Source organism: Leiobunum rupestre, chromosome 1, assembly GCF_980474605.1.
Source record: "Leiobunum rupestre chromosome 1, qqLeiRupe1.1.hap1, whole genome shotgun sequence".
NCBI lineage: Eukaryota > Metazoa > Arthropoda > Arachnida > Opiliones > Sclerosomatidae > Leiobunum > Leiobunum rupestre.
In genome coordinates this window covers 61,725,732-61,747,482 of record NC_143384.1, presented here as the reverse complement: position 1 = coordinate 61,747,482, position 21,751 = coordinate 61,725,732, and the positions used below count along the sequence as shown (strand labels likewise).

Below are 21,751 nucleotides of genomic sequence, written 5' to 3'. Positions count from 1 at the left end.
AACATATTTCTAGTCTGTCGTCTTAACTACTCGCCCACGACTGCTTGATATTGTCCTAAATTCGAGAACTTTTAAATTGAAAGATTTGGCGTTCATAAAAACGCCATTAAATGTTTGATCCGCAGTCGGCAGGATTCGAACCTGCGCGGGAAGACCCCAACAGATTTCTGGTCTGTCGCCTTTACCACTCGGCGACGACCGCATGATATTGTCCTAAATTCGAGAATTTTTAAATTCTCATATTTGACGTACATATAAGCGCCATTAAATGTTATGTCCGCCAACGACAGGATTCGAACCTGCGCGGGAAGAACCCAACAGATTTCTAGCCTGTCGCCTTAACCACTCGGCCACGACTGCTTGTTATTGACCTAAATATGAGAACTTTTAAATGGAAATATTTGGCGTTCATAAAAACGCCATTAAATGTTATATCCGCAGTCGGCAGGATTCGAACCTGCGCGGGAAAATCCCAACAGTTTTCTAGTCTGTCGCCTTAACCACTCGGCCACGACTGCTTGATATTGTCCTAAATTCGAGAATTTTTAAATTCTAATATTTGACGTACATAAAAACGCCATTAAATGTTATATCCGCAGTCGGCAGGATTCGAACCTGCGCGGGAAGATCCCAACAGATTTCAGTCTGTCGCCTTAACCACTCGGCCACGACTGCTTGATATTGTCCTAAATTCGAGAATTTTTAAATTCTGATATTTGACGTACATATAAACGCCATTAAATGTTATATCCGCAGTCGGCAGGATTCAAACCTGCGCGGGAAGATCCCAACAGATTTCTAGTCTGTCGCCTTAACCACTCGGCCACGACTGCTTGATATTGACCTAAATATGAGAACTTTTAAATTGAAAGATTTGGCGTTCATAAAAACGCCATTAAATGTTTGATCCGCAGTCGGCAGGATTCGAACCTGCGCGGGAAGACCCCAACAGATTTCTGGTCTGTCGCCTTAACCACTCGGCGACGACCGCTTGATATTGTCCTAAATTCGAGAATTTTTAAATTCTAATATTTGACGTACATATAAGCGCCATTAAATGTTATGTCCGCCAACGACAGGATTCGAACCTGCGCGGGAAGAACCCAACAGATTTCTAGCCTGTCGCCTTAACCACTCGGCCACGACTGCTTGATATTGTTCTAAATTCGAGAATTTTTAAATTCTAATATTTGACGTACATTTAACCGCCATTAAATGTTTTTTCCGCAGTCGGCAGGATTCGAACCTGCGCGGGAAGATCCCAACATATTTCTAGTCTGTCGCCTTAACCACTCGGCCACGACTGCTTGATATTGACCTAAATATGATAACTTTTAAATTGAAATATTTGGCGTTCATAAAAACGCCATAAAATGTTATATCCGCAGTCGGCAGGATTCGAACCTGCGCGGTAAGATCCCAACAGATTTCTAGTCTGTCGCCTTAACCACTCGCCCACGACAGCTTGCTATTTTCCTAAATATGAGAACTTTTAAATTGAAATATTTGACGTTCATAAAAACGCCATTAAATGTTATATCCGCAGTCAGCAGGATTCGAACCTGCGCGGAAAGATCTCAACAGATTTCTAGTCTGTCGCCTTAACCACTCGGCCATGACAGCTTGATATTGTCCTAAATATGAGAACTTTTAAATTGAAATATTTGGCGTTCATAAAAACGCCATTAAATGTTATATCCACAGTCTGCAGGATTCGAACCTGCGCGGGAAGATCCCAACAGATTTCTAGTCCGTCGCATTAACCACTCGGCGACGACTGCTTGATATTGTCCTAAATTCGAGAATTTTTAAATTCTAATATTTGACGTACATATTAACGCCATTAAAGGTTATGTCCGCATTCGACGGGATTCGAACCTGCGCGGGAATATCCCAACAGAAATCAAGACTGTCGCCTAAACCACTCTGCCACGACTGCCTGTTATTGACCTAAATATGAGAACTTTTAAATTGAAATATTTGGCGTTCATAAAAACGCCATTAAATGTTATATCCGCAGTCGGCAGGATTCGAACCTGCGCGGGAAGATCCCAACAGATTTCTAGTCTGTCGCCTTAACCACTCAGCCACGACAGCTTGATATTGTCCTAAATTCGAGAACTTTTAAATTGAAAGATTTGGCGTTCATAAAAACGCCATTAAATGTTTGATCCGCAGTCGGCAGGATTCGAACCTGCGCGGGAAGATCCCAACAGATTTCTAGTCTGTCGCCTTAACCACTCGGCCACGACAGCTTGATATTGTCCTAAATATGAGAACTTTTAAATTGAAATATTTGGCGTTCATAAAAACGCCATTAAATGTTTGATCCGCAGTCGGCAGGATTCGAACCTGCGCGGGAAGAACCCAACAGATTTCTAGCCTGTCGCCTTAACCACGACTGCTTGATATGGTTCTAAATTCGAGAATTTTTAAATTCTAATATTTGACGTACATTTAACCGCCATTAAATGTTATATCCGCAGTCGGCAGGATTCGAACCTGCGCGGGAAGATCTCAACAGATTTCTAGTCTGTCGCCTTAACCACTCGGCCATGACAGCTTGATATTGTCCTTAATATGAGAACTTTTAAATTGAAATATTTGGCGTTCATAAAAACGCCATTAAATGTTATATCCACAGTCTGCAGGATTCGAACCTGCGCGGGAAGATCCCAACAGATTTCTAGTCCGTCGCATTAACCACTCGGCGACGACTGCTTGATATTGTCCTAAATTCGAGAATTTTTAAATTCTAATATTTGACGTACATATTAACGCCATTAAAGGTTATGTCCGCATTCGACGGGATTCGAACCTGCGCGGGAATATCCCAACAGAAATCAAGTCTGTCGCCTAAACCACTCTGCCACGACTGCCTGTTATTGACCTAAATATGAGAACTTTTAAATTGAAATATTTGGCGTTCATAAAAACGCCATTAAATGTTATATCCGCAGTCGGCAGGATTCGAACCTGCGCGGGAAGATCCCAACAGATTTCTAGTCTGTCGTCTTAACCACTCGGCCACGACAGCTTGATATTGTCCTAAATTCGAGAACTTTTAAATTGAAAGATTTGGCGTTCATAAAAACGCCATTAAATGTTTGATCCGCAGTCGGCAGGATTCGAACCTGCGCGGGAAGATCCCAACAGATTTCTAGTCTGTCGCCTTAACCACTCGACCACAACAGCTTGATATTGTCCTAAATTCGAGATTTTAAATTGAAAGATTTGGCGTTCATAAAAACGCCATTAAATGTTATATCCGCAGTCGGCAGGATTCGAACCTGCGCGGGAAGACCCCAACAGATTTCTGGTCTGTCGCCTTAACGACTCGGCGACGACCGCTTGATATTGTCCTAAATTCGAGAATTTTTAAATTCTAATATTTGACGTACATGTAAGCGCCATTAAATGTTATGTCCGCCAACGACAGGATTCGAACCTGCGCGGGAAGAACCCAACAGATTTCTAGCCTGTCGCCTTAACCACTCGGCCACGACTGCTTGATATTGTTCTAAATTCGAGAATTCTTAAATTCTAATATTTGACGTACATTTAACCGCCATTAAATGTTATTTCCGCAGTCGGCAGGATTCGAACCTGCGCGGGAAGTTCCCAACAGATTTCTAGTCTGTCGCCTTAACCACTCGGCCACGACTGCTTGATATTGACCTAAATATGAGAACTTTTAAATTGAAATATTTGGCGTTCATAAAAACGCCATTAAATGTTATATCCGCAGTCGGCAGGATTCGAACCTGCGCGGTAAGATCCCAACAGATTTCTAGTCTGTCGCCTTAACCACTCGCCCACGACAGCTTGCTATTTTCCTAAATATGAGAACTTTTAAATTGAAATATTTGACGTTCATAAAAACGCCATTAAATGTTATATCCGCAGTCAGCAGGATTCGAACCTGCGCGGGAAGATCTCAACAGATTTCTAGTCTGTCGCCTTAACCACTCGGCCATGACAGCTTGATATTGTCCTAAATATGAGAACTTTTAAATTGAAATATTTGGCGTTCATAAAAACGCCATTAAATGTTATATCCACAGTCTGCAGGATTCGAACCTGCGCGGGAAGATCCCAACAGATTTCTAGTCCGTCGCATTAACCACTCGGCTACGACTGCTTGATATTGTCCTAAATTCGAGAATTTTTAAATTCTAATATTTGACGTACATATTAACGCCATTAAAGGTTATGTCCGCATTCGACGGGATTCGAACCTGCGCGGGAATATCCCAACAGAAATCAAGTCTGTCGCCTAAACCACTCTGCCACGACTGCCTGTTATTGACCAAGATATGAGAACTTTTAAATTGAAAGATTTGGCGTTCATAAAAACGCCATTAAACGTTTGATCCGCAGTCGGCAGGATTCGAACCTGCGCGGGAAGATCCCAACTGATTTCTAATCTGTCGCCTTAACCACTCGGCCACGACAGCTTGATATTGTCCTAAATATGAGAACTTTTAAATTGAAATATTTGGCGTTCATAAAAACGCCATTAAATGTTTGATCCGCAGTCGGTAGGATTCGAACCTGCGCGGGAAGAACCCAACAGATTTCTAGCCTGTCGCCTTAACCACTCGGCCACGACTGCTTGATATGGTTCTAAATTCGAGAATTTTTAAATTCTAATATTTGACGTACATTTAACCGCCATTAAATGTTATTTCCGCAGTCGGCAGGATTCGAACCTGCGCGGGAAGATCCCAACAGATTTCTAGTCTGTCGCCTTAACCACTCGGCCACGACTGCTTGATATTGACCTAAATATGATAACTTTTAAATTGAAATATTTGGCGTTCATAAAAACGCCATTAAATGTTATATCCGCAGTCGGCAGGATTCGAACCAGCGTGGTAAGATCCCAACAGATTTCTAGTCTGTCGCCTTAACCACTCGCCCACGACAGCTTGCTATTTTCCTAAATATGAGAACTTTTAAATTGAAATATTTGACGTTCATAAAAACGCCATTAAATGTTATATCCGCAGTCGGCAGGATTCGAACCTGCGCGGGAAGATCCCAACAGATTTCTAGTCTGTCGCCTTAACCACTCGGCCATGACAGCTTGATATTGTCCCAAATATGAGAACTTTTAAATTGAAATATTTGGCGTTCATAAAAACGCCATTAAATGTTATATCCACAGTCTGCAGGATTCGAACCTGCGCGGGAAGATCCCAACAGATTTCTAGTCCGTCGCATTAACCACTCGGCGACGACTGCTTGATATTGTCCTAAATTCGAGAATTTTTAAATTCTAATATTTGACGTACATATTAACGCCATTAAAGGTTATGTCCGCATTCCACGGGATTCGAACCTGCGCGGGAATATCCCAACAGAAATCAAGTCTGTCGCCTAAACCACTCTGCCACGACTGCCTGTTATTGACCTAAATATGAGAACTTTTAAATTGAAATATTTGGCGTTCATAAAAACGCCATTAAATGTTATATCCGCAGTCGGCAGGATTCGAACCTGCGCGGGAAGATCCCAACAGATTTCTAGTCTGTCGCCTTAACCACTCGGCCACGACAGCTTGATATTGTCCTAAATTCGAGAACTTTTAAATTGAAAGATTTGGCCTTCAAAAAAACGCCATTAAATGTTTGATCCGCAGTCGGCAGGATTCGAACCTGCGCGGGAAGATCCCAAAAGATTTCTAGTCTGTCGCCTTAACCACTCGGCCACGACAGCTTGATATTGTCCTAAATATGAGAACTTTTAAATTGAAATATTTGACGTTCATAAAAACGCCATTAAATGTTATATCCGCAGTCGGCAGGATTCGAACCTGCGCGGGAAGATCCCAACAGATTTCTAGTCTGTCGCCTTAACCACTCGGCCACGACAGCTTGATATTGTCCTAAATTCGAGAACTTTTAAATGGAAATATTTGGCGTTCATAAAAACGCCATTAAATGTTATATCCGCAGTCGGCAAGATTCGAACCTGCGCGGGAAGATCCCAACAGATTTCTAGTTTGTCGCCTTAACCACTCGGCCACGACTGCTTGATATTGACCTAAATATGAGAACTTTTAAATTGAAATATTTGGCTTTCATAAAAACGCCATTAAATGTTATATCCGCAGTCGGCAGGATTCGAACCTGCCCGGGAAAATACCAACAGTTTTCTAGTCTGTCGCCTTAACCACTCGGCCACGACTGCTTGATATTGTCCTAAATTCGAGAATTTTTAAATTCTAATATTTGACGTACATAAAAACGCCATTAAATGTTATTTCCGCAGTCGGCAGGATTCGAACCTGCGAGGGAAGATCCCAGCAGATTTCTAGTCTGTCACCTTAACCACTCGGCCACGACTGCTTAATATTGTCCTAAATTCGAGAATTTTTAAATTCTGATATTTGACGTACATATAAACGCCATTAAATGTTATATCCGCAGTCTGCAGGATTCAAACCTGCGCTTGAAGATCCCAACATATTTCTATTCTGTCGTCTTAACCACTCGGCCACGACTACTTGATATTGTTCTAAATTCGAGAATTTTTAAATTCTAATATTTGACGTACATTTAAACCCCATTAAATGTTATTTCCGCAGTCGGCAGGATTCGAACCTGCGCGGGAAGATCCCAACAGATTTCTAGTCTGTCGCCTCAACCACTCGGCCACGACAGCTTGATATTGTCCTAAATTCGAGAACTTTTAAATTGAAAGATTTGGCGTTCATAAAAACGCCATTAAATGTTTGATCCGCAGTCGGCAGGATTCGAACCTGCGCGGGAAGACCCCAACAGATTTCTGGTCTGTCGCCTTAACCACTCAGCGACGACCGCTTGATATTGTCCTAAATTCGAGAATTTTTAAATTCGAATATTTGACGTACATATAAGCGCCATTAAATGTTATGTCCGCCAACGACAGGATTCGAACCTGCGCGGGAAGAACCCAACAGATTTCTAGCCTGTCGCCTTAACCACTCGGCCACGACTGCTTGTTGTTGACCTAAATATGAGAACTTTTAAATGGAAATATTTGGCGTTCATAAAAACGCCATTAAATGTTATATCCGCAGTCGGCAGGATTCGAACCTGCGCGGGAAGATCCCAACAGATTTCTAGTTTGTCGCCTTAACCACTCGGCCACGACTGCTTGATATTGACCTAAATATGAGAACTTTTAAATTGAAATATTTGGCGTTCATAAAAACGCCATTAAATGTTATATCCACAGTCTGCAGGATTCGAACCTGCGCGGGAAGATCCCAACAGATTTCTAGTCCGTCGCATTAACCACTCGGCGACGACTGCTTGATATTGTCCTAAATTCGAGAATTTTTAAATTCTAATATTTGACGTACATATTAACGCCATTAAAGGTTATGTCCGCATTCCACGGGATTCGAACCTGCGCGGGAATATCCCAACAGAAATCAAGTCTGTCGCCTAAACCACTCTGCCACGACTGCCTGTTATTGACCTAAATATGAGAACTTTTAAATTGAAATATTTGGCGTTCATAAAAACGCCATTAAATGTTATATCCGCAGTCGGCAGGATTCGAACCTGCGCGGGAAGATCCCAACAGATTTCTAGTCTGTCGCCTTAACCACTCAGCCACGACAGCTTGATATTGTCCTAAATTCGAGAACTTTTAAATTGAAAGATTTGGCGTTCATAAAAACGCCATTAAATGTTTGATCCGCAGTCGGCAGGATTCGAACCTGCGCGGGAAGATCCCAACAGATTTCTAGTCTGTCGCCTTAACCACTCGGCCACGACAGCTTGATATTGTCCTAAATATGAGAACTTTTAAATTGAAATATTTGGCGTTCATAAAAACGCCATTAAATGTTTGATCCGCAGTCGGCAGGATTCGAACCTGCGCGGGAAGAACCCAACAGATTTCTAGCCTGTCGCCTTAACCACGACTGCTTGATATGGTTCTAAATTCGAGAATTTTTAAATTCTAATATTTGACGTACATTTAACCGCCATTAAATGTTATATCCGCAGTCGGCAGGATTCGAACCTGCGCGGGAAGATCTCAACAGATTTCTAGTCTGTCGCCTTAACCACTCGGCCATGACAGCTTGATATTGTCCTTAATATGAGAACTTTTAAATTGAAATATTTGGCGTTCATAAAAACGCCATTAAATGTTATATCCACAGTCTGCAGGATTCGAACCTGCGCGGGAAGATCCCAACAGATTTCTAGTTTGTCGCCTTAACCACTCGGCCACGACTGCTTGATATTGACCTAAATATGAGAACTTTTAAATTGAAATATTTGGCTTTCATAAAAACGCCATTAAATGTTATATCCGCAGTCGGCAGGATTCGAACCTGCCCGGGAAAATACCAACAGTTTTCTAGTCTGTCGCCTTTTTTTTTTTTTTTAATTATGTCATTAAAAAATACAGTACGCGTGTATTATATAAAGACGCGAAAAGCAACATATAACATAAGTGATAAAGAAAAAAACGCCCGAGGAAAAAATAACAAATCTGTCTCGAAAAAAAGCAACTGAAAGATACATAAAGATAATGAATAAATAACAGAAAACAAATAAGTAGGTCGTACGACACCTCAAAAAATAATAGGAAAAATCTTAAACGATGAATCATTGCATTATATGTTAAGTATGAATAAACGAAACTAAGCAACTATTTAAATCGCACAGCATGGAAAATACATAAATAATTGAAAACACTCGTATTGGAAATAAAAAACAAAGAATGATGGTCGACATAACATAGAAAATATTACAATACAGTCATAGAATACGCATCCGTTTGGCCATAGCTTATACCTTGAAACCGTAATCATCCGGGATCACAAAGTCCCTATACAGAGGACTGGTAACCGGCTGACCCTGATACCGACACACCCGAGCAAAATATTCGTTCTCCGAAGATGGCGGCCAAGCAACCTCCTTAGGCCACCACTCAGGCCGGCGATGACCCTTGAAAGGGTACAGACGCATCGCAACGGGAACCCTTTGAACTTTCGTAGCAGAGCCAGAAGAAGAAGACAGCTCCTTACCAACATCACCATCACTAGACGACATCGAATGCTTAGCACCCCGACGTGGATCAGACTTGACACCGTCACCGACGACTGAAGATTCCCCGCCACCGGCCCGGACCGTAGAACCTAGAGGAATAACAACTGAGGCAGGGTCGACGACCATCGCTTCACCGTCATCACCACCGCCTGACGCCACTTCGAAATCGCGGGGCACCTGCCGGGGCCATAGAGGACAGTCCCGGATAACATGGCCCTGCGTCTGGCACTTGAAACACTTGAACTCCGGACACTGACGATATATATGATCGGTAGAATAACATTTGTTACACACCTTGATTTGGGAATCATGCTTCACAGCGTAAAACTTCTCCCGACCGAGAGCATCGGCGACCCGTAAGCGATAAGGGAGCGAAGACAGCCCTTCAGGTAAAGTAACCCACACAGTACGTAATCCACAATAAAACGAAGATTTTTTATGCCAGACAATTTTTCCTTTAATTTCGCAGCCAAGGGATGTAAGCTTCGACAAAACTGACTCATCCGTCACGAATTCCGGCAGATCATAAAAGGCGACATTCACCGTCTTCGCGGAAACGCTTGATATTTCATAAACCTCACCATTGAGATCGAACCCAGAGTCGATTACGCCAACGACATCGGCTACATTCTTCAGCGTTAGAATATAAACACCCTCATCACAGGCAACGAGAGAAGAAACACAATCCAATCCAAAATTCGCAATAACGGCCGTAGAAACAACGTCAAAACTTGGAAGATTCCGCTTAAAATCGATAAAAACAGACCGTTTTAGAGCTTCCATCCTGGGTAGAAACACCCAGGAGGGGTAACGAGATCAAAAAATGAACAACTATTAAATTAAATTAACGAAAAATAACAGATAGCAAAAATAAACAGGCAAAAAGCCAGCTAAGGCTTAGCGCGACGAAACACGGAGAGCAAAATCAAACGACCCGCACTCTCCGAGAACTCAAACGCAACTCCGTCTGTCGCCTTAACCACTCGGCCACGACTGCTTGTTTGAGAACTATTAAATTTAAATATTTGACGTTCTTATAAATGCCATTTAATGCTATGTCCGCAGTCGACAGGATTCGAACCTGCGCGGGAAAATCCCAACAGATTTCAAGTCCTTCGCCTTAACCACTCGGCCACTACTGCTTGTTAATGACCTAAATTTGAGAACTTTAAAATTTAAATATTTGATGTTCATATAAAAGCCATTTTATGCTATGTCCCTAGTCGACAGTATTCGAACCTGCGCGGGAAGATCTAAACAGATTTCAAGTCTGTCGCCTTAACCACTCGGCCACGACTGCTTGTTAATGACCTTAATTTGAGAAATATTAAATTTAAATATTTGACGTTCTTATGAGTGCCATTTAATGCTATGTCCGCAGTCGACAGGATTCGAACCTGCGCGGGAAGTTCCCAACAGATTTCGAGTCTGTCGCCTTAACTACTGGGCCACGACTGCTTGTTATTGACCTAAATTTGAGCAATATTAAATTTAAATATTTGACGTTCTTATAAATGCCATTTAATGCTATGTCCACAGTCGACAGGATTCGAGCCTGCGCGGGAAGATCCCAACAGATTTCGATTCTGTCGCCTTAACCACTCGGCCTCGACTGCTTTTTATTGCCCTAAATTTGAGAACTATTAAATTTAAATATTTGACGTTCTTATAAATGCCATTCAATGGTTTGTCCGCAGTCGACAGGATTCGAACCTGCGCGGGAAGATCCCAACAGATTTCGAGTCTGTCGCCTTAACCACTCGGCCACGACTGCTTGTTAAGGACCTAAATTAGATAATTTTAAATTTAAATGTTCTTATTATCGCCATTAAATGCTATGTCCGCTGCCGACAGGGTTCAAACCTGCGTTGGAAGATCCCAACAGATTTCAAGTCTGTCGCCTTAACCACTCGGCCACGACTGCTTGTTAATGACCTAAATTTGAGAACTATTAAATTTAAATATTTGACGTTCTTATAAATGCCATTTAATGCTATGTCCGCAGTCGACAGGATTCGAACCTGCGCGGGAAAATCCCAACAGATTTCAAGTCCTTCGCCTTAACCACTCGGCCACGACTGCTTGTTAATGACCTAAATTTGAGAACTTTAAAATTTAAATATTTGGCGTTCATAAAAACGCCATTAAATGCTACATCCGCAGTCGGCAGGATTCGAACCTGCGCGGTAAGATCCCAACAGGTTTCTAGTCTGTCGCCTTAACCACTCGGCCACGACAGCTTGATATTGTCCTAAATATGAGAACTTTTTAATTGAAATATTTGACGTACATATAAGCGCCATTAAATGTTATGTCCGCCAACGACAGGATTCGAAGCTGCGCGGGAAGAACCCAACAGATTTCAGGCCTGTCGCCTTAACCACTCGGCCGCGACTGCTTGTTATTGACCTAAATATGAGAACTTTTAAATGGAAATATTTGGCGTTCATAAAAACGCCATTAAATGTTATATCCGCAGTCGGCAGGATTCGAACCTGCGCGGGAAGATCCCAACAGATTTCTAGTTTGTCGCCTTAACCACTCGGCCACGACTGCTTGATATTGACCTAAATATGATAACTTTTAAATTGAAATATTTGGCGTTCATAAAAACGCCATTAAATGTTATATCCGCAGTCGGCAGGATTCGACCCTGCGCGGGAAAATCCCAACAGTTTTCTAGTCTGTCGCCTTAACCACTCGGCCACGACTGCTTGATATTGACCTAAATATGAAAACTTTTAAATTGAAATATTTGGCGTTCATAAAAACGCCATTAAATGTTATATCCGCAGTCGGCAGGATTCGAACCTGCGCGGTAAGATCCCAACAGATTTCTAGTCTGTCGCCTTAACCACTCGGCCACGACAGCTTGATATTGTCCTAAATATGAGAACTTTTAAATTGAAATATTTGACGTTCATAAAAACGCCATTAAATGTTATATCCGCAGTCGGCAGGATTCGAACCTGCGCGGGAAGATCTCAACAGATTTCTAGTCTGTCGCCTTAACCACTCGGCCATGACAGCTTGATATTGTCCTAAATATGAGAACTTTTAAATTGAAATATTTGGCGTTCATAAAAACGCCATTAAATGTTATATCCACAGTCTGCAGGATTCGAACCTGCGCGGGAAGATCCCAACAGATTTCTAGTCCGTCGCATTAACCACTCGGCGACGACTGCTTGATATTGTCCTAAATTCGAGAATTTTTAAATTCTAATATTTGACGTACATATTAACGCCATTTAAGGTTATGTCCGCATTCGACGGGATTCAAACCTGCGCGGGAATATCCCAACAGATATCAAGTCTGTCGCCTAAATCACTCGGCCACGACTGCCTGTTATGGACCTAAATATGAGAACTTTTAAATTGAAATATTTGGCGTTCATAAAAACGCCATTAAATGTTATATCCGCAGTCGGGGGGATTCGAACCTGCGCAGGAAGATCCCAACAGATTTCTAGTCTGCCGCCTTAACCACTCGGCCACGACTGCTTGATATTGTCCTAAATTCGAGAAATTTTTAAATTCTGATATTTGACGTACATATAAACGCCATTAAATGTTATATCCGCAGTCGGCAGGATTCGAACCTGCGCGGGAAGATCCCAACATATTTCTAGTCTGTCGTCTTAACCACTCGGCCACGACTGCTTGATATTGTTCTAAATTCGAGAATTTTTAAATTCTAATATTTGACGTACATATAAACGCCATTAAATGTTATATCCGCAGTCGGCAGGATTCGAACCTGCGCGGGAAGATCCCAACAGATTTCTAGTCTGTCGCCTTAACCACTCGGCCACGACTGCTTGATATTGACCTAAATATGAGAACTTTTAAATTGAAATATTTGACGTTCATAAAAATGCCATTAAATGTTATATCCGCAGTCGGCAGGATTCGAACCCGCGCGGGAAAATCCCAACAGTTTTCTAGTCTGTCGCCTTAACCACTCGGCCACGACTGCTTGATATTGTCCTAAATTCGAGAATTTTTAAATTCTAATATTTGACGTACATAAAAACGCCATTAAATGTTATATCCGCAGTCGGCAGGATTCGAACTTGCGCGGGAAGATCCCAACAGATTTCCAGCCTGTCGCCTTAACCACTCGGCCACGATTGTTAGTTATTGACCTAAATTTGATAACTTTTAAATTCTAATATTTGACGTACATTTAAACGCCATTAAATGTTATTTCCGCAGTCGGCAGGATTCGAACCTGCGCGGGAAGATCCCAACAGATTTCTAGTCTGTCGCCTTAACCACTCGGCCACGACTGCTTGATATTGTTCTAAATTCGAGAATTTTTAAATTCTAATATTTGACGTACATATAAACGCCATTAAATTTTATATCCGCAGTCGGCAGGATTCGAACCGGCGCGGGAAGATCCCAACAGATTTCTGGTCTGTCGCCTTAACCACTCGGCCACGACAGCTTAATATTTTCCTAAATATGAGAACTTTTAAATTGAAATATTTGGCGTTCATAAAAACGCCATTAAATCTTATATCCGCAGTCGGCAGGATTCAAACCTGCACGGGAAGATCCTAACAGATTTCTAGTCTGTCGCCTTAACCACTCGGCCACGTCTGCTTAATATTGACCTAAATATGATAACTTTTAAATTGAAATATTTGGCGGTCATAAAAACGCCATTTAATGTTATATCCGCAGTCGGCCGGATTTGAACCTGCGCAGGAAGATCCCAACAGATTTCTAGTCTGTCGCCTTAACCACTCGGCCACTACTGCTTAATATTGACCTAAATATGATAACTTTTAAATGGAAATATTTGGCGTTCATAAAAACGCCATTAAATGTTATATCCGCAGTCGGCAGGATTCGATCCTGCGCGGGAAGATCCCAACAGATTTCTAGTCTGTCGCCTTAACCACTCGGCCATGACTGCTTGATATTGTTCTAGATTCGAGAATCTTTAAATTCTAATATTTGACATACATATAAACGCCATTAAATGTTAAATCCGCAGTCGGCAGGATTCGAACTTGCGCGGGAAGATCCCAACAGAGTTCTAGGCTGTCGCCTTAACCACTCGGCCACGACTGCTTGATATTAACCTTAATATGAGAACTTTCAAATTGAAATATTTGGCGTTCATAAAAACGCCATTAAATGTTATATCCGCAGTCGGCAGGATTCGAACCTGTGCGGGAAGATCCCAACAGATTTCTAGTCTGTCGCCTTAACCACTCGGCCACGACTGCTTGATATTGACCTAAATATGAGAACTTTTAAATTGAAATATTTGACGTTCATAAAAATGCCATTAAATGTTATATCCGCAGTCGGCAGGATTCGAACCCGCGCGGGAAAATCCCAACAGTTTTCTAGTCTGTCGCCTTAACCACTCGGCCACGACTGCTTGATATTGTCCTAATTTCGAGAATTTTTAAATTCTAATATTTGACGTACATAAAAACGCCATTAAATATTATATCCGCAGTCGGCAGGATTCGAACTTGCGCGGGAAGATCCCAACAGATTTCCAGCCTGTCGCCTTAACCACTCGGCCACGATTGTTAGTTATTGATCTAAATATGATAACTTTTAAATTCTGATATTTGACGTACGTATAAACGCCATTAAATGTTATATCCGCAGTTGGCAGGATTCGAACCTGCGCGGGAAGATCCCAACATATTTCTAGTCTGTCGTCTTAACCACTCGGCCACGACTGCTTGATATTGTCCTAAATTCGAGAATTTTTAAATTCTAATATTTGACGTACATATAAACGCCATTAAATGTTATATCCGCAGTCGGCAGGATTCGAACCTGCGCGGGAAGATCCCAACAGATTTCTAGTCTGTCGCCTTAACCACTCGGCCACGACTGATTGTTCTAAATTCGAGAATTTTTAAATTCTAATATTTGACGTACATATAAACGGCATTAAATGTTATATCCGCAGTCGGCAGGATTCGAACCTGCGCGGGAAGATCCCAACAGATTTCTGGTCTGTCGCCTTAACCACTCGGCCACGACAGCTTAATATTTTCCTAAATATGATAACTTTTAAATGGAAATATTTGGCGTTCATAAAAACGCCATTAAATGTTATATACGCAGTCGGCAGGATTCGAACTAGCGCGGGAAGATCCCAACAGAGTTCTAGGCTGTCGCCTAAACCACTCGGCCACGACTGCTTGATATTGACCTAAATATGATAACTTTTAAATTGAAATATTTGGCGTTCATAAAAACGCCATTAAATGTTATATCCGCAGTCGGCCGGATTTGAACCTGCGCAGGAAGATCCCAACAAATTTCTAGTCTGTCGCCTTAACCACTCGGCCACTACTGCTTAATATTGACCTAAATATGATAACTTTTAAATTGAAATATTTGGCGTTCATAAAAACGCCATTTAATGTTATATCCGCAGTCGGCCGGATTTGAACCTGCGCAGGAAGATCCCAACAGATTTCTAGTCTGTCGCCTTAACCACTCGGCCACTACTGCTTAATATTGACCTAAATATGATAACTTTTAAATGGAAATATTTGGCGTTCATAAAAACGCCATTAAATGTTATATCCGCAGTCGGCAGGATTCGATCCTGCGCGGGAAGATCCCAACAGATTTCTAGTCTGTCGCCTTAACCACTCGGCCATGACTGCTTGATATTGTTCTAGATTCGAGAATCTTTAAATTCTAATATTTGACATACATATAAACGCCATTAAATGTTAAATCCGCAGTCGGCAGATTCGAACTTGCGCGGGAAGATCCCAACAGAGTTCTAGGCTGTCGCCTTAACCACTCGGCCACGACTGCTTGATATTAACCTTAATATGAGAACTTTCAAATTGAAATATTTGGCGTTCATAAAAACGCCATTAAATGTTATATCCGCAGTCGGCAGGATTCGAACCTGTGCGGGAAGATCCCAACAGATTTCTAGTCTGTCGCCTTAACCACTCGGCCACGACTGATTGTTCTAAATTCGAGAATTTTTAAATTCTAATATTTGACGTACATATAAACGGCATTAAATGTTATATCCGCAGTCGGCAGGATTCGAACCTGCGCGGGAAGATCCCAACAGATTTCTGGTCTGTCGCCTTAACCACTCGGCCACGACAGCTTAATATTTTCCTAAATATGAGAACTTTTAAATTGAAATATTTGGCGTTCATAAAAACGCCATTAAATGTTATATCCGCAGTCGGCAGGATTCAAACCTGCACGGGAAGATCCTAACAGATTTCTAGTCTGTCGCCTTAACCACTCGGCCACGTCTGCTTGATATTGACCTAAATATGAGAACTTTTAAATTGAAATATTTGGCGTTCATAAAAACGCCATTAAATGTTAAATCCGCAGTCGGCAGGATTCGAACCTCCGCGGGAAGATCCCAACAGATTTCTAGTCTGTCGCCTTAACCACTCGGCCACGTCTGCTTGATATTGACCTAAATATGAGAACTTTTAAATTGAAATATTTGACGTTCATAAAAACGCCATTAAATGTTAAATCCGCAGTCGGCAGGATTCGAACTTGCGCGGGAAGATCCCAACATATTTCTAGGCTGTCGCCTTAACCACTCGGCCACGACTGCTTGATATTGTCCTAAATTCGAGAATTTTTAAATTCTGATATTTGACGTACATATAAACGCCATTAAATGTTATATCCGCAGTAGGCAAGATTCGAACCTGCGCGGGAAGATCCCAACAAAATTCTAGTCTGTCGTCTTAACCACTCGGCCACGACTGCTTGATATTGTCCTAAATTCGAGAATTTTTAAATTCTTATATTTGACGTACATAAAAACGCCATTTAATGTTATATCCGCAGTCGGCAGGATTCGAACTTAAGCGGGAATATCCCAACAGATTTCCAGCCTGTCGCCTTAACCACTCGGCCACGATTTTTAGTTGTTAACCTAAATATGATAACTTTAAATTCTGATATTTGACGTACGTATAAACGCCATTAAATGTTATATCCGCAATCGGCAACATTCAAACCTGCGCGGGAAGATCCCAACAAATTTCCGGTCTGTCGCCTTAACCACTCGGCCACGACAGCTTGATAATTTCCTAAATATGAGAACTTTTAAATTTAAATATTTGGCGTTCATAAAAACGCCATCAAATGTTATATCCGCAGTCGGCAGGATTCGAACCTGCACGGGAAGATCCTAACAGATTTCTAGTCTGTCGCCTTAACCACTCGGCCACGTCTGCTTGATATTTACCTAAATATGAGAACTTTTAAATTGAAATATTTGGCGTTCATAAAAACGCCATTAAATGTTAAATCCGCAGTCGGCAGGATTCGAACTTGCGCGGGAAGATCCCAAAAGATTTCTAGGCTGTCGCCTTAACCACTCGGCCACGACTGCTTGATATTAACCTTAATATGAGAACTTTTAAATTGAAATATTTGGCGTTCATAAAAACGCCATTAAATGTTATATCCGCAGTCGGCAGGATTCGAATCCGCGCGGGAATATCCCAACAGATTTCCAGCCTGTCGCCTTAACCACTCGGCCACGATTGTTAGTTATTGACCTAAATATGATAACTTTTAAATTCTGATATTTGACGTACGTATAAACGCCATTAAATGTTTTATCCGAAGTCGGCAGGATTCGAACCTGCGCGGGAAGATCCCAACATATTTCTAGTCTGTCGTCTTAACCACTCGGCCACGACTGCTTGATATTGTTCTAAATTCGAGAATTTTTAAATTCTAATATTTGACGTACATATAAACGCCATTAAATGTTATATCCGCAGTCGGCAGGAATCGAACCTGCGCGGGAAGATCCCAACATATTTCTAGTCTGTCGTCTTACCCACTCGGCCACGACTGCTTGATATTGTTCTAAATTCGAGAATTTTTAAATTCTAATATTTGACGTACATATAAACGCCATTTAATGTTATATCTGCAGTCGGCAGGATTTGAACCTGCGCGGGAAGATCCCAACAGATTTCTAGTCTGTCGCCTTAACCACTCGGTCACGACTGCTTGATATTGACCTAAATATGAGAACTTTTAAATTGAAATATTTGGCGTTCATAAAAACGCCATTAAATGGTATATCTGCAGTCGGCAGGATTCGAACCTGCGCGGGAAGATCCCAACAGATTTCTAGTCTGTCGCCTTAACCACTCGGCCACGACTGCTTGTTATTAGCCTAAATATGAGAACTTTTAAATTGAAAGATTTGGCGTTCATAAAAACGCCATTAAGTTTTATATCCGCAGTCGCCAGGATTCGAACCTGCGCGGGAAGATCCCAACAGATTTCTAGTCTGTCGTCTTAACCACTCGGCCACGACAGCTTGATATTGTCCTAAATATGAGAACTTTTAAATTGAAATATTTGACGTTCATAAAAACGCCATTAAATGTTATATCCGCAGTCGGCAGGATTCGAGACCGTGCGGGAAGATCCCAACAGATTTCTAGTCTGTCGCCTTAACCACTCGGCCACGTCTGCTTGATAATGACCTAAATATGAGAACTTTTAAATTGAAATATTTGGCTTTCATAAAAACGCCATTAAATGTTAAATCCGCAGTCGGCAGGATTCGAACCCGCGCGGGAAGATCCCAACAGATTACTAGTCTGTCACCTTAACCACTCGGCCACGACAGCTTGATATTGTCCTAAATATGAGAACTTTTAAATTGAAATATTTGGCGTTCATAAAAACGCCATTAAATGTTACATCCGCGGTCGGCAGGATTCGACCCTGCGCGGGAAGATCCCAACAGATTTTTAGTCTGTCGCCTTAACCACTCGGCCACGACTGATGGTCCTAAATTCGAGAATTTTTAAATTCTAATATTTGACGTACATATAAACGCCATTGAATGTTATATCCGCAGTCGGCAGGATTCGAACCTGCGCAGGAAGATCCCAACAGATTTCTAGTCTGTCGCCTTAACCACTCGGTCATGACTGCTTGATATTGACCTAAATATGAGAACTTTTAAATTGAAATATTTGGCGTTCATAAAAACGCCATTAAATGTTATATCCGCAGTCGGCAGGATTCGAACCTGCGCGGGAAGATCCCAACAGATTTCTAGTCTGTCGCCTTAACCACTCGGCCACGACTGCTTGTTATTAGCCTAAATATGAGAACTTTTAAATTGAAAGATTTGACGTTCATAAAAACGCCATTAAATTTTATATCCGCAGTCGCCAGGATTCGAACCTGCGCGGGAAGATCCCAACAGATTTCTAGTCTGTCGTCTTAACCACTTGGCCACGACAGCTTGATATTGTCCTAAATATGAGAACTTTTAAATTGAAATATTTGACGTTCATAAAAATGCCATTAAATGTTATATCCGCAGTCGGCAGGATTCGAACCTGCGCGGGAAAATCCCAACAGTTTTCAAGTCTGTCGCCTTAACCACACGGCCACGACTGCTTGATTTTGTTCTAAATTCGAGAATTTTTAAATTCTAATATTTGACGTACATATAAACGCCATTAAATGTTATATCCGCAGTCGGCAGGATTCGAACCTGCGCGGGAAGATCCCAACAGATTTCTGGTCTGTCGCCTTAACCACTCGGCCACGACAGCTTGATAATTTCCTAAATATGAGAACTTTTAAATTTAAATATTTGGCGTTCATAAAAACGCCATTAAATGTTATATCCGCAGTCGGCAGGATTCGAACCTGCACGGGAAGATCCTAACAGATTTCTAGTCTGTCGCCTTAACCACTCGGGCACGTCTGCTTGATATTGACCTAAATATGAGAACTTTTAATTTGAAATATTTGGCGTTCATAAAAACGCCATTAAATGTTAAATCCGCAGTCGGCAGGATTCGAACTTGCGCGGGAAGATCCCAAAAGAGTTCTAGGCTGTCGCCTTAACCACTTGTCCACGACTGCTTGATATTAACCTTAATATGAGAACTTTTAAATTGAAATATTTGGCGTTCATAAATACGCCATTAAATGTTATATCCGCAGTCGGCAGGATTCGAACCCGCGCGGGAATATCCCAACAGATTTCCAGCCTGTCGCCTTAACCACTCGGCCACGATTGTTAGTTATTGAATTAAATATGATAACTTTTAAATTCTAATATTTGACGTACATATAAACGCCATTATATGAAATATCCGCAGTCGGCAGGAATCGAACCTGCGCGGGAAGATCCCAACAGATTTCTGGTCTGTCGCCTTAACCACTCGGCCACGACAGCTTGGTATTTTCCTAAATATGAGAACTTTTAAATTGAAATATTTGGCGTTCATAAAAACGCCATTAAATATTATATCCGCAGTCGGCAGGATTCGAACCTGCACGGGAAGATCCTAACAGATTTCTAGTCTGTCGCCTTAACCACTCGGCCACGTCTGCTTGATATTGACCTAAATATGAGAGCTTTTAAATTGAAATATTTGGCGTTCATAAAAACGCCATTAAATGTTAAATCCGCAGTCGAAAGGATTCGAACTTGCGTGGGAAGATCCCAAAAGAGTTCTAGGCTGTCGCCTTAACCACTCGGCCACGACTGCTTGATATTAACCTTAATATGAGAACTTTTAAATTGAAATATTTGGCGTTCATAAAAACGCCATTAAATGTTATATCCGCAGTCGGCAGGATTCGAGACTCCGCGGGAAGATCCCAACAGATTTCTAGTCTGTCGCCTTAACCACTCGGCCACGTCTGCTTGATATTGACCTAAATATGAGAACTTTAAAATTGAAATAATTGGCGTTCATAAAAACGCCATTAAATGTTATATCCGCAGTCGGCAGGATTCGAACCTCCGCGGGAAGATCCCAACAGATTTCTAGTCTGTCGCCTTAACCACTCGGCCACGTCTGCTTGATATTGACCTAAATATGAGAACTTTTAAATTGAAATATTTGGCGTTCATAAAAACGCAATTAAATGTTAAATCCGCAGTCGGCAGGATTGGAACTTTCGCTGGAAGATCCCAACAGATTTCCAGTCTGTCGCCTAAACCACTCAGCCACGTCTGCTTGATATTGACCTAAATATGAGAACTTTTAAATTGAAATATTTGGCGTTCATAAAAACGCCATTAAATGCTAAATCCGCAGTCGGCAGGATTGGAACTTGCGCTGGAAGATCCCAACAGATGTCTAGGCTGTCGCCTTAACCACTCGGCCACGACTGCTTGATATTAACCTTAATATGAGAACTTTTAAATTGAAATATTTGGCGTTCATAAAAACGGCATTAAATGTTATAGCCGCAGTCGGCCGGATTCGAACCTGCGCAGGAAGATCCCAACAGATTTCTAGTCTGTCGTCTTAACCACTCGGCCACGACAGCTTGATATTGTCCTAAATATGAGAACTTTTAAATTGAAATATTTGACGTTCATAAAAACGCCATTAAATTTTATATCCGCAGTCGCCAGGATTCGAACCTGCACGGGAAGATCCTAACAGATTTCTAGTCTGTCGTCTTAACCACTCGGCCACGACAGCTTGATATTGTCCTAAATATGAGAACTTTTAAATTGAAATATTTGACGTTCATAAAAATGCCATTAAATGTTACATCGGCAGTCGGCAGGATTCGAACCTGCGCGGGAAAATCCCAACAGTTTTCAAGTCTGTCGCCTTAACCACACGGCCACGACTGCTTGATATTGTTCTAAATTCGAGAATTTTTAAATTCTAATATTT

General features: G+C 41.7%; 55 non-coding genes across 55 annotated transcripts; all 55 read right to left on the bottom strand.

Annotated features, from left to right (window-relative positions):
- Window positions 1-120: 120 nt before the first annotated feature.
- TRNAS-AGA (transfer RNA serine (anticodon AGA)) lies at window positions 121-202 on the bottom strand. The gene has a single exon. It is a non-coding gene; the product is annotated as a tRNA-Ser (tRNA).
- A 234-nt stretch (window positions 203-436) lies between these two features.
- Window positions 437-518, bottom strand: TRNAS-AGA (transfer RNA serine (anticodon AGA)). Its single transcript has one exon. It is a non-coding gene; the product is annotated as a tRNA-Ser (tRNA).
- A 233-nt stretch (window positions 519-751) lies between these two features.
- On the bottom strand, window positions 752-833 carry TRNAS-AGA (transfer RNA serine (anticodon AGA)). The gene has a single exon. It is a non-coding gene; the product is annotated as a tRNA-Ser (tRNA).
- Window positions 834-909: 76 nt separating this feature from the next.
- TRNAS-AGA (transfer RNA serine (anticodon AGA)) lies at window positions 910-991 on the bottom strand. Its single transcript has one exon. It is a non-coding gene; the product is annotated as a tRNA-Ser (tRNA).
- Window positions 992-1,225: 234 nt separating this feature from the next.
- On the bottom strand, window positions 1,226-1,307 carry TRNAS-AGA (transfer RNA serine (anticodon AGA)). The gene has a single exon. It is a non-coding gene; the product is annotated as a tRNA-Ser (tRNA).
- Window positions 1,308-1,541: 234 nt separating this feature from the next.
- TRNAS-AGA (transfer RNA serine (anticodon AGA)) lies at window positions 1,542-1,623 on the bottom strand. The gene has a single exon. It is a non-coding gene; the product is annotated as a tRNA-Ser (tRNA).
- A 392-nt stretch (window positions 1,624-2,015) lies between these two features.
- TRNAS-AGA (transfer RNA serine (anticodon AGA)) lies at window positions 2,016-2,097 on the bottom strand. Its single transcript has one exon. It is a non-coding gene; the product is annotated as a tRNA-Ser (tRNA).
- A 76-nt stretch (window positions 2,098-2,173) lies between these two features.
- TRNAS-AGA (transfer RNA serine (anticodon AGA)) lies at window positions 2,174-2,255 on the bottom strand. The gene has a single exon. It is a non-coding gene; the product is annotated as a tRNA-Ser (tRNA).
- Window positions 2,256-2,955: 700 nt separating this feature from the next.
- TRNAS-AGA (transfer RNA serine (anticodon AGA)) lies at window positions 2,956-3,037 on the bottom strand. Its single transcript has one exon. It is a non-coding gene; the product is annotated as a tRNA-Ser (tRNA).
- Window positions 3,038-3,113: 76 nt separating this feature from the next.
- Window positions 3,114-3,195, bottom strand: TRNAS-AGA (transfer RNA serine (anticodon AGA)). The gene has a single exon. It is a non-coding gene; the product is annotated as a tRNA-Ser (tRNA).
- A 390-nt stretch (window positions 3,196-3,585) lies between these two features.
- TRNAS-AGA (transfer RNA serine (anticodon AGA)) lies at window positions 3,586-3,667 on the bottom strand. Its single transcript has one exon. It is a non-coding gene; the product is annotated as a tRNA-Ser (tRNA).
- A 234-nt stretch (window positions 3,668-3,901) lies between these two features.
- On the bottom strand, window positions 3,902-3,983 carry TRNAS-AGA (transfer RNA serine (anticodon AGA)). Its single transcript has one exon. It is a non-coding gene; the product is annotated as a tRNA-Ser (tRNA).
- A 392-nt stretch (window positions 3,984-4,375) lies between these two features.
- Window positions 4,376-4,457, bottom strand: TRNAS-AGA (transfer RNA serine (anticodon AGA)). The gene has a single exon. It is a non-coding gene; the product is annotated as a tRNA-Ser (tRNA).
- Window positions 4,458-4,533: 76 nt separating this feature from the next.
- Window positions 4,534-4,615, bottom strand: TRNAS-AGA (transfer RNA serine (anticodon AGA)). Its single transcript has one exon. It is a non-coding gene; the product is annotated as a tRNA-Ser (tRNA).
- Window positions 4,616-4,691: 76 nt separating this feature from the next.
- On the bottom strand, window positions 4,692-4,773 carry TRNAS-AGA (transfer RNA serine (anticodon AGA)). Its single transcript has one exon. It is a non-coding gene; the product is annotated as a tRNA-Ser (tRNA).
- A 234-nt stretch (window positions 4,774-5,007) lies between these two features.
- On the bottom strand, window positions 5,008-5,089 carry TRNAS-AGA (transfer RNA serine (anticodon AGA)). Its single transcript has one exon. It is a non-coding gene; the product is annotated as a tRNA-Ser (tRNA).
- A 392-nt stretch (window positions 5,090-5,481) lies between these two features.
- On the bottom strand, window positions 5,482-5,563 carry TRNAS-AGA (transfer RNA serine (anticodon AGA)). The gene has a single exon. It is a non-coding gene; the product is annotated as a tRNA-Ser (tRNA).
- Window positions 5,564-5,639: 76 nt separating this feature from the next.
- On the bottom strand, window positions 5,640-5,721 carry TRNAS-AGA (transfer RNA serine (anticodon AGA)). The gene has a single exon. It is a non-coding gene; the product is annotated as a tRNA-Ser (tRNA).
- A 76-nt stretch (window positions 5,722-5,797) lies between these two features.
- Window positions 5,798-5,879, bottom strand: TRNAS-AGA (transfer RNA serine (anticodon AGA)). The gene has a single exon. It is a non-coding gene; the product is annotated as a tRNA-Ser (tRNA).
- Window positions 5,880-5,955: 76 nt separating this feature from the next.
- On the bottom strand, window positions 5,956-6,037 carry TRNAS-AGA (transfer RNA serine (anticodon AGA)). The gene has a single exon. It is a non-coding gene; the product is annotated as a tRNA-Ser (tRNA).
- A 76-nt stretch (window positions 6,038-6,113) lies between these two features.
- On the bottom strand, window positions 6,114-6,195 carry TRNAS-AGA (transfer RNA serine (anticodon AGA)). The gene has a single exon. It is a non-coding gene; the product is annotated as a tRNA-Ser (tRNA).
- Window positions 6,196-6,271: 76 nt separating this feature from the next.
- TRNAS-AGA (transfer RNA serine (anticodon AGA)) lies at window positions 6,272-6,353 on the bottom strand. The gene has a single exon. It is a non-coding gene; the product is annotated as a tRNA-Ser (tRNA).
- A 234-nt stretch (window positions 6,354-6,587) lies between these two features.
- On the bottom strand, window positions 6,588-6,669 carry TRNAS-AGA (transfer RNA serine (anticodon AGA)). Its single transcript has one exon. It is a non-coding gene; the product is annotated as a tRNA-Ser (tRNA).
- A 76-nt stretch (window positions 6,670-6,745) lies between these two features.
- Window positions 6,746-6,827, bottom strand: TRNAS-AGA (transfer RNA serine (anticodon AGA)). The gene has a single exon. It is a non-coding gene; the product is annotated as a tRNA-Ser (tRNA).
- A 234-nt stretch (window positions 6,828-7,061) lies between these two features.
- TRNAS-AGA (transfer RNA serine (anticodon AGA)) lies at window positions 7,062-7,143 on the bottom strand. The gene has a single exon. It is a non-coding gene; the product is annotated as a tRNA-Ser (tRNA).
- A 392-nt stretch (window positions 7,144-7,535) lies between these two features.
- TRNAS-AGA (transfer RNA serine (anticodon AGA)) lies at window positions 7,536-7,617 on the bottom strand. Its single transcript has one exon. It is a non-coding gene; the product is annotated as a tRNA-Ser (tRNA).
- A 76-nt stretch (window positions 7,618-7,693) lies between these two features.
- Window positions 7,694-7,775, bottom strand: TRNAS-AGA (transfer RNA serine (anticodon AGA)). The gene has a single exon. It is a non-coding gene; the product is annotated as a tRNA-Ser (tRNA).
- Window positions 7,776-10,435: 2,660 nt separating this feature from the next.
- TRNAS-CGA (transfer RNA serine (anticodon CGA)) lies at window positions 10,436-10,517 on the bottom strand. Its single transcript has one exon. It is a non-coding gene; the product is annotated as a tRNA-Ser (tRNA).
- Window positions 10,518-10,751: 234 nt separating this feature from the next.
- Window positions 10,752-10,833, bottom strand: TRNAS-CGA (transfer RNA serine (anticodon CGA)). The gene has a single exon. It is a non-coding gene; the product is annotated as a tRNA-Ser (tRNA).
- A 384-nt stretch (window positions 10,834-11,217) lies between these two features.
- TRNAS-AGA (transfer RNA serine (anticodon AGA)) lies at window positions 11,218-11,299 on the bottom strand. The gene has a single exon. It is a non-coding gene; the product is annotated as a tRNA-Ser (tRNA).
- A 234-nt stretch (window positions 11,300-11,533) lies between these two features.
- Window positions 11,534-11,615, bottom strand: TRNAS-AGA (transfer RNA serine (anticodon AGA)). Its single transcript has one exon. It is a non-coding gene; the product is annotated as a tRNA-Ser (tRNA).
- A 234-nt stretch (window positions 11,616-11,849) lies between these two features.
- Window positions 11,850-11,931, bottom strand: TRNAS-AGA (transfer RNA serine (anticodon AGA)). The gene has a single exon. It is a non-coding gene; the product is annotated as a tRNA-Ser (tRNA).
- A 709-nt stretch (window positions 11,932-12,640) lies between these two features.
- Window positions 12,641-12,722, bottom strand: TRNAS-AGA (transfer RNA serine (anticodon AGA)). Its single transcript has one exon. It is a non-coding gene; the product is annotated as a tRNA-Ser (tRNA).
- A 76-nt stretch (window positions 12,723-12,798) lies between these two features.
- Window positions 12,799-12,880, bottom strand: TRNAS-AGA (transfer RNA serine (anticodon AGA)). The gene has a single exon. It is a non-coding gene; the product is annotated as a tRNA-Ser (tRNA).
- Window positions 12,881-12,956: 76 nt separating this feature from the next.
- Window positions 12,957-13,038, bottom strand: TRNAS-AGA (transfer RNA serine (anticodon AGA)). Its single transcript has one exon. It is a non-coding gene; the product is annotated as a tRNA-Ser (tRNA).
- Window positions 13,039-13,114: 76 nt separating this feature from the next.
- On the bottom strand, window positions 13,115-13,196 carry TRNAS-GGA (transfer RNA serine (anticodon GGA)). The gene has a single exon. It is a non-coding gene; the product is annotated as a tRNA-Ser (tRNA).
- Window positions 13,197-13,272: 76 nt separating this feature from the next.
- On the bottom strand, window positions 13,273-13,354 carry TRNAS-AGA (transfer RNA serine (anticodon AGA)). The gene has a single exon. It is a non-coding gene; the product is annotated as a tRNA-Ser (tRNA).
- Window positions 13,355-13,904: 550 nt separating this feature from the next.
- TRNAS-AGA (transfer RNA serine (anticodon AGA)) lies at window positions 13,905-13,986 on the bottom strand. The gene has a single exon. It is a non-coding gene; the product is annotated as a tRNA-Ser (tRNA).
- Window positions 13,987-14,220: 234 nt separating this feature from the next.
- TRNAS-AGA (transfer RNA serine (anticodon AGA)) lies at window positions 14,221-14,302 on the bottom strand. Its single transcript has one exon. It is a non-coding gene; the product is annotated as a tRNA-Ser (tRNA).
- A 76-nt stretch (window positions 14,303-14,378) lies between these two features.
- On the bottom strand, window positions 14,379-14,460 carry TRNAS-AGA (transfer RNA serine (anticodon AGA)). The gene has a single exon. It is a non-coding gene; the product is annotated as a tRNA-Ser (tRNA).
- A 76-nt stretch (window positions 14,461-14,536) lies between these two features.
- On the bottom strand, window positions 14,537-14,618 carry TRNAS-GGA (transfer RNA serine (anticodon GGA)). Its single transcript has one exon. It is a non-coding gene; the product is annotated as a tRNA-Ser (tRNA).
- Window positions 14,619-14,852: 234 nt separating this feature from the next.
- TRNAS-AGA (transfer RNA serine (anticodon AGA)) lies at window positions 14,853-14,934 on the bottom strand. Its single transcript has one exon. It is a non-coding gene; the product is annotated as a tRNA-Ser (tRNA).
- A 70-nt stretch (window positions 14,935-15,004) lies between these two features.
- Window positions 15,005-15,086, bottom strand: TRNAS-AGA (transfer RNA serine (anticodon AGA)). Its single transcript has one exon. It is a non-coding gene; the product is annotated as a tRNA-Ser (tRNA).
- A 550-nt stretch (window positions 15,087-15,636) lies between these two features.
- On the bottom strand, window positions 15,637-15,718 carry TRNAS-AGA (transfer RNA serine (anticodon AGA)). Its single transcript has one exon. It is a non-coding gene; the product is annotated as a tRNA-Ser (tRNA).
- A 233-nt stretch (window positions 15,719-15,951) lies between these two features.
- On the bottom strand, window positions 15,952-16,033 carry TRNAS-AGA (transfer RNA serine (anticodon AGA)). Its single transcript has one exon. It is a non-coding gene; the product is annotated as a tRNA-Ser (tRNA).
- Window positions 16,034-16,103: 70 nt separating this feature from the next.
- On the bottom strand, window positions 16,104-16,185 carry TRNAS-AGA (transfer RNA serine (anticodon AGA)). The gene has a single exon. It is a non-coding gene; the product is annotated as a tRNA-Ser (tRNA).
- A 1,339-nt stretch (window positions 16,186-17,524) lies between these two features.
- Window positions 17,525-17,606, bottom strand: TRNAS-GGA (transfer RNA serine (anticodon GGA)). Its single transcript has one exon. It is a non-coding gene; the product is annotated as a tRNA-Ser (tRNA).
- Window positions 17,607-17,998: 392 nt separating this feature from the next.
- Window positions 17,999-18,080, bottom strand: TRNAS-AGA (transfer RNA serine (anticodon AGA)). Its single transcript has one exon. It is a non-coding gene; the product is annotated as a tRNA-Ser (tRNA).
- Window positions 18,081-18,156: 76 nt separating this feature from the next.
- On the bottom strand, window positions 18,157-18,238 carry TRNAS-AGA (transfer RNA serine (anticodon AGA)). Its single transcript has one exon. It is a non-coding gene; the product is annotated as a tRNA-Ser (tRNA).
- Window positions 18,239-18,630: 392 nt separating this feature from the next.
- On the bottom strand, window positions 18,631-18,712 carry TRNAT-AGU (transfer RNA threonine (anticodon AGU)). The gene has a single exon. It is a non-coding gene; the product is annotated as a tRNA-Thr (tRNA).
- Window positions 18,713-18,788: 76 nt separating this feature from the next.
- On the bottom strand, window positions 18,789-18,870 carry TRNAF-AAA (transfer RNA phenylalanine (anticodon AAA)). The gene has a single exon. It is a non-coding gene; the product is annotated as a tRNA-Phe (tRNA).
- A 228-nt stretch (window positions 18,871-19,098) lies between these two features.
- Window positions 19,099-19,180, bottom strand: TRNAS-AGA (transfer RNA serine (anticodon AGA)). The gene has a single exon. It is a non-coding gene; the product is annotated as a tRNA-Ser (tRNA).
- Window positions 19,181-19,572: 392 nt separating this feature from the next.
- On the bottom strand, window positions 19,573-19,654 carry TRNAS-AGA (transfer RNA serine (anticodon AGA)). The gene has a single exon. It is a non-coding gene; the product is annotated as a tRNA-Ser (tRNA).
- A 392-nt stretch (window positions 19,655-20,046) lies between these two features.
- TRNAS-GGA (transfer RNA serine (anticodon GGA)) lies at window positions 20,047-20,128 on the bottom strand. The gene has a single exon. It is a non-coding gene; the product is annotated as a tRNA-Ser (tRNA).
- Window positions 20,129-20,204: 76 nt separating this feature from the next.
- Window positions 20,205-20,286, bottom strand: TRNAS-AGA (transfer RNA serine (anticodon AGA)). Its single transcript has one exon. It is a non-coding gene; the product is annotated as a tRNA-Ser (tRNA).
- Between the last annotated feature and the right edge of the window lie 1,465 nt (window positions 20,287-21,751).